We start from the raw sequence: 14,901 nt of genomic DNA, 5'->3' as shown, positions 1-14,901 counted from the left end.
GATGCAAAGCAATCTTCTTCCAGAGCAGATATAGGTACAAAGCACCGAGCAGCAGCAGTGACTCTTGCAAACACCAGCACCATTCCAACAGCAAAGAAACCATTTTTTTAAGAAACATTAAGGAACATGCAAGCTCCACCGCAGATCATAACGCTGAGGTGACTTCCCCCTTGCCTGACACAAACACGTTAGCCAACCGTAAACATTTCTTGGGTATTGTACTGATTGCTTTTCCCATCTTGTCCCTCTGTACCTCAATCATTTTTGGAAGCGTGGCATGGAATCTCTGGGACAGGCTTGAGCAAAGGAATCTGGCTGCTTTGATATAATTATGATTCATCAAAAAAAAGCATTTTGATACTTCATTTGAAACTCTTCGCTAAGTAGAAATGTTGATCCTCATCAAGCCCTTACATATACTATATTATTTCCCAGGAGAAAGCATACAATGAAACAACGGTAAATACATGTGATAAGGCAGGAAAAGGCACACAGGAGGGGAAGGTTCCATGAAGAGAGAACACAAAGTCCTTTACTGCACTGATTTATGTTTTCTTATCTACTGATTGAGTTTTATTTTTCAGCTATATGCATACAAAATACTTATCTTTGATGCAAATTCCTCAAGACCTACAATAGTACATTTTAATATTACTGACAGGTATGTATTACCATAAAACAGAATTTGTGTAAATTGAATTTCAAGATAATTAAATCTGTAGTTGAATGAATCTCAGTTTTTACTTAAATAAAGACATAGAAATGTTAATATTTTCAGTTGTGTTTTCCTTTATAAGTATCTCCTCTACGTATTTTAAAAATCAAATGTTATTAATTTCAAGGCAAGATGCACATCATGATGTCAAGTGAATTTTGCCCAAAAGCATGTCAACAGCAGGAAGACAACATCACTTAAATGACCCTATCTCCAGTATTTAAACTCTTCAAATAGGAGGGCGTGGAGGCAGAATTCAGAGCTATCACTTCACTGGTATGAGACAACTTGCATCCAAACTTGCTGATGTAACTACTGAGTTAAAACTGAATTCATTGCAAAGGTAATCTCATTTCTGACAGAAAAGCTTCATCTTCTCAAGGTTTAAATTTACTAGTTCACTGCTCACAGCATTTTTGCATGTTTAGAAAACAGACATTGTTATATATCTACTTACTTATTTAGACAATAACATTTTGTTGCTTAGAAGCTCCATGAATTTTCTGGTTACAAACCCAGACATTCCCAGAGACTGAATGTTCAAGTAACATTATGATTGGACCAAATCCAGTATTAAACTGTGTAGCTGATCAAATATAACATTTGCATACTTTCTCTGTGGATTCACAAATATATATTTTGAAGTAACTGGGGGGAAAAAAAAAAAAAAAAAAGAAATCAAAAGCTTTATTATGTCAACCAATTAATTGGGAAAGCTAGGCAGGTTGGAATAACCAAATCCATTTCTTTCTGTGAGCTGCTCATTTAACTGCATATATGCAGTGAGATACATTTTTAACACATCCAAGTTCTGACCCCACATTATCATCTTTACCAGAGCAGAAGTTAAAGACGTCCATGTTGACAAGTTGTATCTTCACTTCACTCTACACAAAGAGTACTTTCAATTGTGTTGATGTGAAACAACTTTCATAATATGAATTATTTTCAAAATTATTAAATATAAGAACACAGTGTATTTTATCTTATTTCCAGTGATGCAGCAAAAGTCTGCAAAAATATTAAAATCACACACAAAGATAAATATTTTCCATGCAGTAATGTAGACAACTTACAGTTTGTCACAAAACAGCATTCTACTGGAAGAGGCTACTTACACTTAACAGTCATTCAACTTCATCTCAGTTACATTTCCCTAATTTGCACTACTTTATTTCTATAATTCTTGTTGCCAGAGTAAAGTAGCTGCTCCAAAAGATGTACCTTTGTTTATGAAATAATTGTAGTAATATTAAAGGTATTAGACATCAAAAAACACTATAAAATGTTCTTCCCAATATAAAAACACTTCTTAAAATGATAAGTTGATACTTTAAATATAATTTCATGCTTCATTGACTGTATCAATAGACAGACTTCATAATGAACTAACGTGGAAAAATGCTGGAAAAAAAATTGTTACACTATAATGTGAAATTGAGATCTATAAAATATAGCATACTACACAAAGCAAGCTAAATGCAAAACTTTAGTGTAACTGTTTCTGTAGAAGTGTAGCAGATCTTCACACAAAAATACATATTAATCGTCCTCTACACCAAAAAAAAGTATAAACTGACACTTCATTTACTGCATAATAAACTATTGTAAATACTTGGCAACATTTGCTAGGTATTTACAACACTGTCTGCTTTTGGCCATAGATTTACTGTTCCTATCCATGTACAGCACAACATTTCAGACACAGATCCCAGCTCCCAGCTACAACCAAACACCCTCTGCCGGGAGGTCGTGTTCTCCAACGAACAAAGATTGCTTGCAGGAGGTTTGCACCTTTGCCCAAATACTTTCTTTTAAAAAATCTTACTAAGAATAGTCACTTGAAAAGAACTGATGTCCAAGTATCAATTAGTTTTGCTTTTGCAAATGTGTTACTTAGTATGCTGTTTGATATGTCTGAGTCTGCACAGTTACTTTGTTTTTTGGCATTGGAACAGTCAACAACCCAGCAGTGCTGCCACGAATGCAACAGCCTATGGCACTAAGTGAGAGGCAGTCTGAAAAGGAAGGCAACCTTTTTATTTACTTTTTACTGAGCTCACTAATATAAATGGGGAAAGACTGACAAACTTCCAGGTGCCCAGGTACTGGAAAAGGACTTTTGGAACTAAAAACCTGTCCCTTTTTCTCAACTATAGCAAAATCAGACAAATAAAAGATCTTTACAAGCCAAGTAGCATGCTTTAACATTAATTCATAACAAAGAAATAAGTTACCTGGACGTACATTCCCATAGCAGCCTTCAATTGCCATCACATCGTTACTCCTAGAGACAGTTACTATTATAAAGTAACATTTTAAAGCAATTTTTCAAGTACTGAAACTTCCTTGAGACCTTCCTGCCATTTTAAAACACCAAAGTTATCTTCTTTCAGAGGCTTCCTAGTGAAATTGAATAATTAGTGACTTTTTCCATACATGACCCAGTCTTCATACCACCAACTGCATATGCTGCACCCTATCACCTTCTCCCCAACCACCAAAAAGACTCCAAAAGCTTTTTCATAAGTCTATGTTGAAATGTAAGGATTTTGAGAAAGTCAAAACACAGTATAAGGTGCTTCCTTAATGCTCCTATTTTTGTTTTGAGATATTTCACAGAACCACAGAAGGTTCAGTTGTCCAACTCTCCTGCTTTCTGCCCTTTCACTGTGTATCTCTGAGATGAGTCGTCTCAACCTTCTCTATAAGATATTAGGTAGTAAAAAGACTGCAAATAGATCCTTCCTTACCCTTCTTCTTTTCAGGGTAAACAAAAGAGGTGCCTTTGCCTCTCTAAAGACCAAGAAGGGACCAAATAATTTATTTTTAAAATATTTTTAGATTTTTGGGGTCAAAGTAATTCTAGGTGACTTTTTAAAATAGAGCATAAATGAACATCCTTTATTACTGTTCTGTGTGTTGTTATTCCCCCTTATTAAAATAAATAGCATCAAGAGTACACTTGCAAGGCGACAGGGATAAGAGCATGAAAAATTCTCATTCTCTGGGTTTACCCTAACTAGTGAAAAGGCAAGAAGAGCTGCTGGCACCTTTTAAGTCAGATAACTCATAGAAACATTGCCAGCAACATTCATCGCAACCCCTCCCTCTCACGTACGTGTGTGTGTGAGTGGTGTGTTGGGTGGAGAGAGAGATAAAAACTATGTGGAAGGACATTTTCTCCATCATTTGCAGTTGCTTACATTCCGAGATTACTAACTGAAGTATTTCAACAGCCTTAGTGAAAAGCATTAGGCCATGATGGTAAAGCTACTCCTTCACATGGGAATAAATTCACATGTAGTTTATAACTCAAACTACCTCTAGTACAAGAGTGTCATTGTATATATACTTATTATTTTATTACTATGTTTGTAATAAGTCACCAAGAGGTGCTGAAATAGGAAGATAACAGGCAACAGCTGATCACATGCATGTAAAAACATTACAGATAAAACAGATAAGTGAAATACAAGATAAAATAGTAAGTGAAAATGGGCTTAGTCTTCACAAAAAGTAGAGTCAGTTACTACCAGACTACTTATATTTAGGGAGTCAGTATAGGTTAATGCATCTTGAAGCATATGATTGGCTTTTTACAACGTTCTTTCTCTGAACAGAAGAGCATTAAAACAATTTTCATAGCTTAGACTGTGAGCAGGTCAAAGTTATTTTTTGTGACCATTCTCTTACCCAATTCCCTATCAGTGACAGCATGGTGACCACTTGTGGTGCTTTGCTTAATTGCAAATGCCAAAAAGAAAATGCTTGAAAATTACCTTGAAGGGTCATACTAAATCAAACAGCAAAACTTACCATTCCAGCTGTTTTGGAGGAATCAGAAGTCTGTTAGCCAGTACGGCTGTGGCATTTGTCACTAAGAATCTATTTTGTCCAGTTGATAACATATTAAAGATATTTTTTTTTTCCTAACAGCTCTTTCACCTTTATTCTTACTTAGATTAAAATTAATCTCACAACGTTCTGCTTTAAAATCTCTTCACATTCAAAACACTCAACATCTCTCTCCTATAGTCTATACAGATTATTGTACGAGTTTATGAAGACAGATCTGTTTTATTTGGGTTTTCTCTCAGCATGCATCCAAACAGCCTACAATTGTCAGCATCAGCATTGCAGTCAGATTTACAAGTTACATGCAATCATTTCCCTTGCTTCAGGCATTTATTCTACTGCGAATAACAACTAACGTTTGCCACAGAACTGGGGGAGAAAAGCTTTTCTTCAGAAGACTTATAAAAATGCAAAGTCTTTTAATTCTGATGTGCTTTGGGATTAAACTTAATCAACAGCAGCAGTTAGGCAGTGAGAGCAAAGGGATAACAAGTGGCACAAAAACCTGCTCTCCAGCATCTATTCTACCTAATTTACAGACTACAATAAGCTACAGAATGGACTATATGACAGCTATTTCCCTAGAAAATGAGTCCCTATTGGTTTGAGTCTCAGTCTGGGAAGAAAACATAACACACATAGCATAGCTCTAGTGATCAGCTGTGATACACCTGAATCACATCACACTTGAAAATGCTTTGTGAAGCCCAGCAAAAAGCCCAGCTGTCTCTCGAGCACAGGATAAGAAAGCAGCTAGAGCACGGTTCAACACTCAACAGATAAAGTACTAAGAAATAAGGTGCCAAAAAGCCACAACAAATTTAGAAGCATTACTCTGGAGTCGCAGTGGCAAATGGGTGCGATCATCCCCAAGGGGACTAGCCCATGATTCAGGAGAAAAACAAAGGAGAACTTGGCCCAAGTATACACAAGCAGAAGTTTCATTGAGTGCTATAGTTCTGTCGAATCACTGTAAACGACAAAGACCAAAAGAACATGGAATTTTAGTGAACTTTTCATAGTTTTCACATAGGTCTCTATTTCAAACCAAAGTAGTTTTTCAGTTATTTCACTACAATTTTTTTGTAAAACACAAAGGCAAAGTCCTAAGTATATGGTAAGTACGGTATCTGGAATGAAAGATGACATCCCTTCTGCTTTGATTTCTATCAGAACACAGTATCCAGGTGTGAATCAAGAATGTCCAAGACAAGTCTGTCTCCAAGCAGTTTGCAATACTTTAATAATTAGTTACTGCCAAGTCTGAATACATTCAATGAAAAGAACCCAACTTCTAAAAGTGCAATCACTTCATAATAGCTCTTTGAAGATGAAAAATATTTAGGAAGATTTCAAATCTTAACAGAATTACAATCCCCACTATAGTCATGCCAGCTAACCTTACTCACAGTAATGCAAAGGTTTACTAGATCGTAGCCAGACAGGGTTATTACTGTTATTTTTTTAAAAGTTTTGAAATCCCAAGTATTTTCTTAAGCTTTCCATCCCCAAGCTCTACAAGAGAAAAACCTGTTTTGCTGAGTGCTGTACGACCTTACCAATAAAAAGAAGACTCCAAGCTTTGAGAGCACAGGCTATGTAATTAGAAACAGAAAACACATGGAAAAGTGAATCTCCTTGTCCACTGAGTTGATGAATGCCAGAGACAGGAAAAGAGCCTTAATAAGAGTCAATGATCCTTTAAGACATAAGTTTTTGTACACACATCACTGAAAGTATAGAGGAACTTTTCCTAGTCACCACATCTCTAAAATAAAAAAATTACAAATCACTCATTCATACATGGCCCAGATGTGGACATGCATGCTTTGAATAATGCAATACAATAAAAAATTTATATGGTCACACTTTATGAATAATATGGCCATAACAAGTGGTGTCAATCTTAACATCCCCCCCCGCCGCAACAGCAACAAAACCCGAAACTTGAGAAAGTTATTGAAAGGGAAGAAAAAGCAAGCAGTAGTGCAGTCACAAAAACCTTCAAAAGGCTGACACATCAAGCATAGTCATTCATGCACAAGTTATATCTACAAGTATAGTTTTGAATGTTTAATAAGTTGTTGGCCGTAATTTGTGTTGCAGTTGTATCCAGATGTCCAAGAAAATATCCTAAGTCTTATAGTAGCTTGTCTAATAATTAGCTCTCTCTCAACCCATATGTCTTTAGATTATCACTGCTACACCACTGCTAGGATCGCCAAGACAAATACAATCCAGTCCCAAAATATAAGACACCCAACAGACAAGCCTAGGAGACAATATTATCCCAGTTTGAGAATCCAGAAACTGTGATACAGGGACATTAAGCCTTACAACAACGAAACACACACAAAAAAAAACATTAGCGCTATTGACTTGATCTTCCTACAAATATTTGAAGAAAAACAGTCAATAGGTGACTTATTTTTCAAGGTCTTGTATGAAACCATCTGCAGAGTTAGAGTGCTGCATAAATCCACAGTCCAAGTCTTATGTCCTATGCACAAAAGCAGTCTTCCTCACACCGTTAAACTTCAATACATTCACTTTAGATATGCATTTCTGGGCTCAGTTTTCTTCTCAGAGTCCACAACAGTGAACAGCATTCAGTACAATTATGTGCAAGATTACTGCAAAGCAGGACTACACATTTGGGTTCGAAGATCCAACTTGCACACCTTCAATTCACAATATTTCAGCATTTTTTTCTAAATGGACATCACAGATATTGCAGTGAAATTCTCTTCAATTACAGCTCTCATTTACTTAACCAAACAGCATCAAATAGCCCCACTGAAGATGTGAATCTGGTTACTGTTCTTTTACACAGCAACTGTTAAACCATCAGCTGTAAAATACTTGATCATCAAGAATAACCAGGTTTTACCTCATTTAAGTTGTGTTTTTCCTAAGTTTACTACCTGAAAATGGAGATGAGACATGTAAAGTCTTTAATTAAAGTGCTTATAAGCCAAGCAAACCAGTGTTCAGGCTTTTTAGAAAAAACTGCAAGTTAGAAAATTACTATCCTAAACCTTATTCAAGGATATAAACATATTTATTTCAAGTATTTATCTCATGGGAACAGAACACTACCTTTCTCACAGTGTAGCAAGAATTAACTCTTCCAAGAACCTAGATTAGGACAAAATGGATGAGACAGATTATTCCTGCACTAAAGTTGCATTAAAATACACTGCCACAAAATTGCCTCTAGTTGATATGCTCATGATTCAGCTGGCAGAGTTGTGCTGACACACAAACACAAAACTAACATGAAAACGAACACAAACCTGTCAAAGTTTGGTAAACAAAGCGAGCACATAGTTTATAACCTTGGATTTTTTTTCTTCCTTTATCCTTTTTTAGAGCAACCACATTTATCACTTTCATGGTGTACATGATTTTAAACGCTGCCAGGTTCTGCATGGGTACACGAACAGAATTTCAGTCTGTTCCAAAACATCCATTTTGGAAGTCTGGTTGTTTTTTTGTTTTTTGTTTTTTTACCCCCATAATTTCTTCCATGGTATTTTGGTGGCGATCAGTATTCATTGAAGAAAAAACTCTCTGGTTAAACAAATACAATACAAAATAACAGCTTTATGAAAATCCTGTAGCAACAACTAACAGATGATTCTGCAACACATTTAATATAAAGTTTTACTTAGGGAAGTTATTTCATTAGCTTTCAAAAATATTAAAGGCAGTTCTTAACATTATGTTTTTCTTCCCTATCGCGTGAAATGCTAATGTTATGCACTTTTGTCCTTTAGGCCTCTAAGTGGAGATGTTTAAGTGCACTGCCTGTCAAATGTCTGTTGGTTTGCAGCTTCCTTTCCCTCTGTGCACGCAGGGACATTCGTAGGCTGTGATTAATGTCAGTGGCAGCCTCTTTGCACATAGATTTAACAGCACGTGCATTAGGCAGAGTGCAGGAATCATTAACTCAGCACATTCTAAATTGCAAATGATGTTTATTGAAGGCTTCTGGCATTAATTAAACCTCGCTCAGCTAAGCATTTACAATAATTTTACAGACAGCTGTCCTGAGGAGTAAGATTCACAGTTGCGGCATTAGAAGCGTCCCAGCAACAACTGCATGGGGCAGATTTTGATCATTTGCTGGTCAAATGAATAGAAAAACATAATCATATAAATCAAATAATTGCTGCCACCATGGAAATCAACAAAAACGTGTACCAAACTTTGTGATAAATAGGGCTGCAGTTTTATTCAGTGATATCAACAACGTATGATCCCTGTATCACTGCAAATATACCTAGCAATCCTGAAAACAACCCACAGCTGCCATTCTTCGAGTTGTTCCCCCTGTGATATTATGTCAATTATTCAACAAATTATTTGTACATTTTAGCAAGTATTTTGGATAGAACCATCAGTCTGGGTTTAGCACTGCCAGAACAGGACAACTATGTGACTTGCTTTTGTCCTGCGTTCATATGCAGCCCAATAAGTGTGCATATTCATAAGCATACACTGAAAGTGATCACACTGCCTGTCTATCTATTCCTCAGTAATAATTTTTATTACAGTGGTCAATACTAACTAGCCCAAGCAACAGTGTTAGAAAATTAAAGTTTGTGTAAGTTTCATGAAAATCACTGTCTGGACAGATGTGAAGGGCCTAAGCTGGCAAAGGGCTTCGGCGTGAGCTTCACGCTCAAAGTGAGCCAGATGGGCAGCTGGCAGACAGCTGCGCAGTGCCATCAGCCCAGCCCAGCCACACTGTGCAGCGACTTCAGCCCAGGTAACACTGAGGAGCCCAGAAGGATGTTTAGGGACTGTACGGGAAAGTGGGCCGTGGAGAATTACAGGGAAACAGAGAACTTCAATAAAAGCCTGAGGAGACATACACAGAATAGGATTTAGCGGTATTGCTTGTGAAAAAGCTTTAGTCACTACACCAGGCTCTCAGATGCACTGTAAAGACTTTTTCCTAGGCAATTATTTGCTTAAGCAAGGACCAAAAGGCACTTTTACCCTTTGCAAACCTGTTCTCTGTGGAAGCGACAGCAGGGATTTTGCCAGTAATTGACACTGGAAAGTTATCAAAGCAGATACCTTTTTACTGTGAATTTAGGTTCACCACTCATGCCCTCCGCTCTTACCCACTCACCTCAATTGAGATACTGAAAATTAAATACAAAGTATGTCATGTTTAATTCAATAAGACAAAACTAACATGCTTTAATATGCATTAACATGATATTCCAAATACTTTTGCACATCTAACCAAGGCGCACAAGTAATGTTCAGCAGCTTTTTACTACTTTGTCAAAGCAGAACAGTTTTGACCAGACAACAAAATTTGCTTTCACTTTTACAATACCAAAGCAATTCAAACTAGTCTTCTTATTTTTGATAATACTTGACAGACTACAAGACAGTAACATTCTAGCACAAGATGGGACAGAAGTATATCAATCTCCTCTCTTTCAAACATTTCTTTAATTCATTCAGAAACCTTCCCAATGATGGGAGTTTGACTTCATGAAAGCTGTGTTACTATTATGAATTCTACAGCAAATCATTGGAATGCTGGAATTTAGTCAAGCACTTACAGCACTGACGTTTTGATTTCAATTAATGAAAGTAATGAAATATGTAGCAAAATATTTTCATGACTATATAAAAGTTGTCCTTTTCCAAGCACCTGCAAAAGATACTAACAGCTTTTATACTGTACAAGGAAAGTAACCATTACATTCTAATCTTTGGTAGGATGCATGTGCACAAAGAAGATATAGAACAAAGAATCTGAAATAAATTTTTTTCTTGCTATTTCTAGAAGCATTACAGGATCTTCAGGATAAGACACTGAAAAAAGATCTGTCCTTTTTTCTCCTTTTTAAAAATACAATTTCTCAACATTTAAGGAAATGGTGACTAGACCTCTATTTCCCACTGACATATATCATAAGCAGAACACATTGCCATGGTCCCTAGATTACTGCTATAATAGAACCACAAAGACAACTTATAATCGTGATCATAAGCAGCTGTCACATAAAACTGTTCAAAGAGGGGGAATAACAACTCAAACTATGATATATTCATAAAAGCATAAGAATTACATTATACAAGTCTAAAGAGACACCCTGATACTATCTTACCGAGTTTTTCAGACAAATAAGGAATAAATTCTAATTTTGCCTCAGAAAACAAGAAGTGAAAAAGAGATGAAGGTGAACCTATTGGACTTGAGAAACATTAACAGTCAGTTTATACCGTAACATAAATTCAATCTACCAAATAAACCCTCTTTATTGGCTCATAATTGGCCTGTTAGTACACTATTGTTGATAAAATTGTTTTGCTAAAATTTTTACAAGTGTTGTTTAAAGCTGCCCCAGTGCTGTCTCAGCTCATAATGTGTGCCTACTATGAAAAAAGGATTTGTTTGCAAATGCTGCTTTTAGATAAGCCAGCATTGCCCAGGAAGAAGCCTCATTTCTCAACACATGCTACACAGTATAGTATCTCGTAAAGATGCGGAAGAAGAGAGCTGATTCTTGCCTGTTGGTTGAAGACCAGGGACTCCTTCTGATCTGTAAGTGTAAATCAATAAAGACAGTTTGAAACCAAAGCGTTTTCAAATTAGGCATGTTAAAAAAGGCAATGAATAGCTGAAGTAGAGGATGGAGGCATACAACTACAAACACTGGAGAACTGGATTGAACAAGTGAGCAGCAGAGATCCTTTGGGGGTTAACAAATAAATAGGTCACAAGTAGTTCAGGAGCTGCAAAGTGATGGACTGGGAGAGCATTGAGGAAAATATCACTTGCTTTCACATACCAGCCTTTCTGTAAGCAGCTGCTTGTGGCCACCACTGGAGACAGCTAAAGGGCTGGATAAACCCCTGCACTGACCCAGTACAGTTTTTCTTATTTCATATTCTAAAGCCTAAACCAAATCCACTCTGTTTTGAAATACTGCAATATCAGCCTCCCAAGCACCCAGCTCATACTGTTTCAATCGACAAGAAAACTGGTTGCCTTTACTTTTCATTCAGTTATTCCTTGTGTCTTAATAAGGAAAAGATACTTTATAGATTTTTTTTTCCCTCCTTCTTTAGTTAAGCTTATAGTACTAGGAGATAAGAAAAAAATAAAAATGAGCAAAAGCTACCAAATGGCACATCCTGAGGAGAACTTTCTAGCCAACTAATGCAAGCTCAAAGAAAATAGTAATCTCTGTGATTACATTTCAGTAATGTTTGCCACGTGGTCTAACAGTATGCATTCTCAAACTCGGTATGTATTATAAAAATGGTCTACAGAGTGTTACGAACTTTGAAAAATAAACCTTGTCTACATGTTTTTGTATGCAAATCCAAACCTAACTATACTTTGAAGGTCCAGAATCCAGAGTTTAAATCAGGAATACTTAAAGACATCGGAAAAAAAAAATTAAAATATTACCATAAACAAAGACTAATGTGGCAGATAAGGGTGTAGTTTATATGATCAGGTGGTGGGGTGTGGATGGGAGGGGAGAAGGCTATACTTCAGTAACTAAAATTAATGGGCAACATACAGTGAAAGGTACTAAGTCAATGTTACAGTCCATGGGTGATCTTACCAATGCACAATGAAGTCATATTAAAAAAAAGTCTCCGCCAAAACTACTACTACCAGCAATATCATCATCAAATAGCTCACTGGATGGTTTGATCTTGAGTTATAAATATTTAGCAACCACTCAACATTATCCAGGGACTAAGTACTGGTTAGCATTTTTAGAATACAACAACAAACATCTGTTTAACCTAAAAAAAAAACCCAAACAACTTATTTTAACCTACAACTCTTTGCACTCAACTGGGAGCCATATGGAAGCTCTCAATTAATTTTCAAAATTTCAAACTGAACCAAAGTTATAAAACATGCTAAAGAAATGGCTGTTTTGTTAAGAAAAGAGACTCTTCAAGACCCTCTAAAGGTGCATCCAAAAGCTAGAGGCAAAAGTGATTTCGAATTTATTTGTGAGACCTTGGGGTAGGGTAACCTGTGACTCTACACCATGCTACTGCTACTTGGTTCAGATTTCTGTTTTCTCTAGAAACTTGCTGCAGCGCCCACTGTAACAAGATATCTGTGGATTTAGGAATCACCATAACACAAATAGCAACTACAATCATTAAGTAAACTGTGCAAAAAGCTCAGCAATTTTTGTTTATTGATGATTTAACAAAATCAAGTAAGGTAATCTGATTTTTCTCAGTTCATTAAATGGGTTTTGCAGAACTTAAATCTGACTAAAGCTTATTTTTTTCTATCAGAACATCAATCCATTTGTTTCCCAGTTTCCTGTATATTTTCTTGAAACTCAAATTGACTCAACAGACCAACAACTCAGAACATCACTGAACTCTCAAAGTCAGGTGTATATGGACAAACTGTTTTAGATTGTTGCATATTTGATAATTACAGGTTTGCCAGTTTTCACGTCTTGAGCATTTATGGCATGTTATTCCACTCACGGCAACAAAAAGCCTCATTCCTCTGAATTCAATGATACATTTACAGCAGGCCATCACACATCTATTTCCAAATTGCATAAAACATGAAATACAAAAGCAGAAAATAAACCAGAATTACTTGAACAAATGTAATTTCAAAGTATAAATATTATCAGAAATGGTAGAAGTATCTTGTCTTTTATAGAAAAATAGCTGAGTTTTTCTTAAGTTTCACAGAATTTCTCAAGTAGGTCATCTTAAACTTTCAGGTTATCCTAGCTATACGTTCAAGAACTACTGCAGACAAAACTGACTTGTTATTCACAAGCACCACTCTATGTCAAAAGAGTGGCAAGCTTCTAGAAAAGTGATGCAGTGTTCAACGATTTTAGGAAGAGATGCTCAGTTTATACTGTATACACTGACTTTTCTAGCATCGCTTACAGAGACAGCGTTTGCTTTCCTATCAGAATTTGCACACAAGCGAAAGTGAAGAAAGCAAGCAACTATTTTTTGAAGTGCCAAAACTGCACCCAACCTGTGAAAGACTTAATTGTTTTTGGCAACCTAAGTTTCCAATTCTACCACAGGGACTGCAGCAGACATTACAAACAGATGAATCTTCCTCATATGTGTTCTGAGTGCACTTCATTTCCATCCTAGTCTTAGCTTGTTACAGAGGTCTATGGAATCTGATCCTATATATTCAGCTCAGCTCCATTCATCTGCAAAGTTTTACCTGCTGCTCAGAATAAAGTGTTCCATTACTTGTTTTATTTGTTTACCGGTCCTGATGGTGGTCACTACACAGACTCATAACCAGAAGGAAACCGTACCATGCAGAGACCTAGTGAAAGCACTTACACACAACACATGCAGCACAGGAAACAGGCAACATGAAGGAATCATTAGTTCGTCAGTGGATATCAAAACTGGGGTTATAAGAGAACTACATCCATAAGATCACCTTTAGCACAACAGCTAGTCTCCCAGAGGCTCAGGTGGTACCACTGAAGCTTTGCTTGTGAGGTATGTGTAATCCTTACCTGCTTAAAGATAGTGACCCAATAGTGCAGTCCATTCCACTGATATGAAACAGGAACTTTCATAGGGAAAATAAAAAAAACCCGACACAAAAAAACCAACAAAAACCCAAAATTGCCCATGCAACTTCTTTATGATCAGGATAGTTAAGAATAGGACACAAATACTATAAAGCTAAACTTCTGACATAAAATTCTCAGTTCTGTTCAGCTGAGTTCATCTCCTCTTGTCTCTTTTCATCTACACTAGGTTTGAGATGACCATCCCTTGCATTCCTTTCTTTCTACTCATGTTTTCTTCTAGTACACCTATTCCTTCCTTACTTGTACCTTTGTCTGGTCCTTTCTGTCCCTGATACAGAATGACTAATAACCTTTGTTCTTTCTCTGCCAGTGAGAGATTTTGCTATTCCCTTTAGACTTCAGTTTCTGATACGTGCGACCCTTAAATCCAAGGTCCCTACTCATTACAACAATTTCAGTTTCAGGGGCAGTCACAACAATTGTCTGCTATAGTACCAGGGCTGGCACCCTTTTCAGAGTTCTTACTGAAGAAGTAAAGGTGTAACAGGGAGGACAAAAATTGAACTCAACCCACTGGAAAAGTTATATTTGAACTGATACTTCTATGGCTTTAGAACATCCTGACACATGAAAATACAAACACATAGCATCTTAGTCATCCTCTTTACCTCTTTTTTTTTTTTTTTTTCATAGCAAGGGAAGCACCTGTTTTCTCCATCACAGAACAACTTACAAACTGCATACATTTGCTTTATATTATATCCTAAACAT

The 14,901-nt window shown here is 36.5% G+C and overlaps 1 protein-coding gene across 2 annotated transcripts in view; it reads right to left on the bottom strand.

Annotated features, from left to right (window-relative positions):
• The window catches only part of CCSER1 (coiled-coil serine rich protein 1), a 680,898-nt gene that overhangs the window by 279,350 nt on the left and 386,647 nt on the right, over positions 1–14,901 (bottom strand). The window lies entirely within an intron of this gene.

The sequence above is a fragment of the Nyctibius grandis genome, chromosome 6 (assembly GCF_013368605.1).
Source record: "Nyctibius grandis isolate bNycGra1 chromosome 6, bNycGra1.pri, whole genome shotgun sequence".
In the NCBI taxonomy this organism is placed as follows: Eukaryota; Metazoa; Chordata; class Aves; order Nyctibiiformes; family Nyctibiidae; genus Nyctibius; species Nyctibius grandis.
Note: the sequence above shows the minus strand (reverse complement) of the source record. Positions and strands in the feature narration are given on the sequence as shown.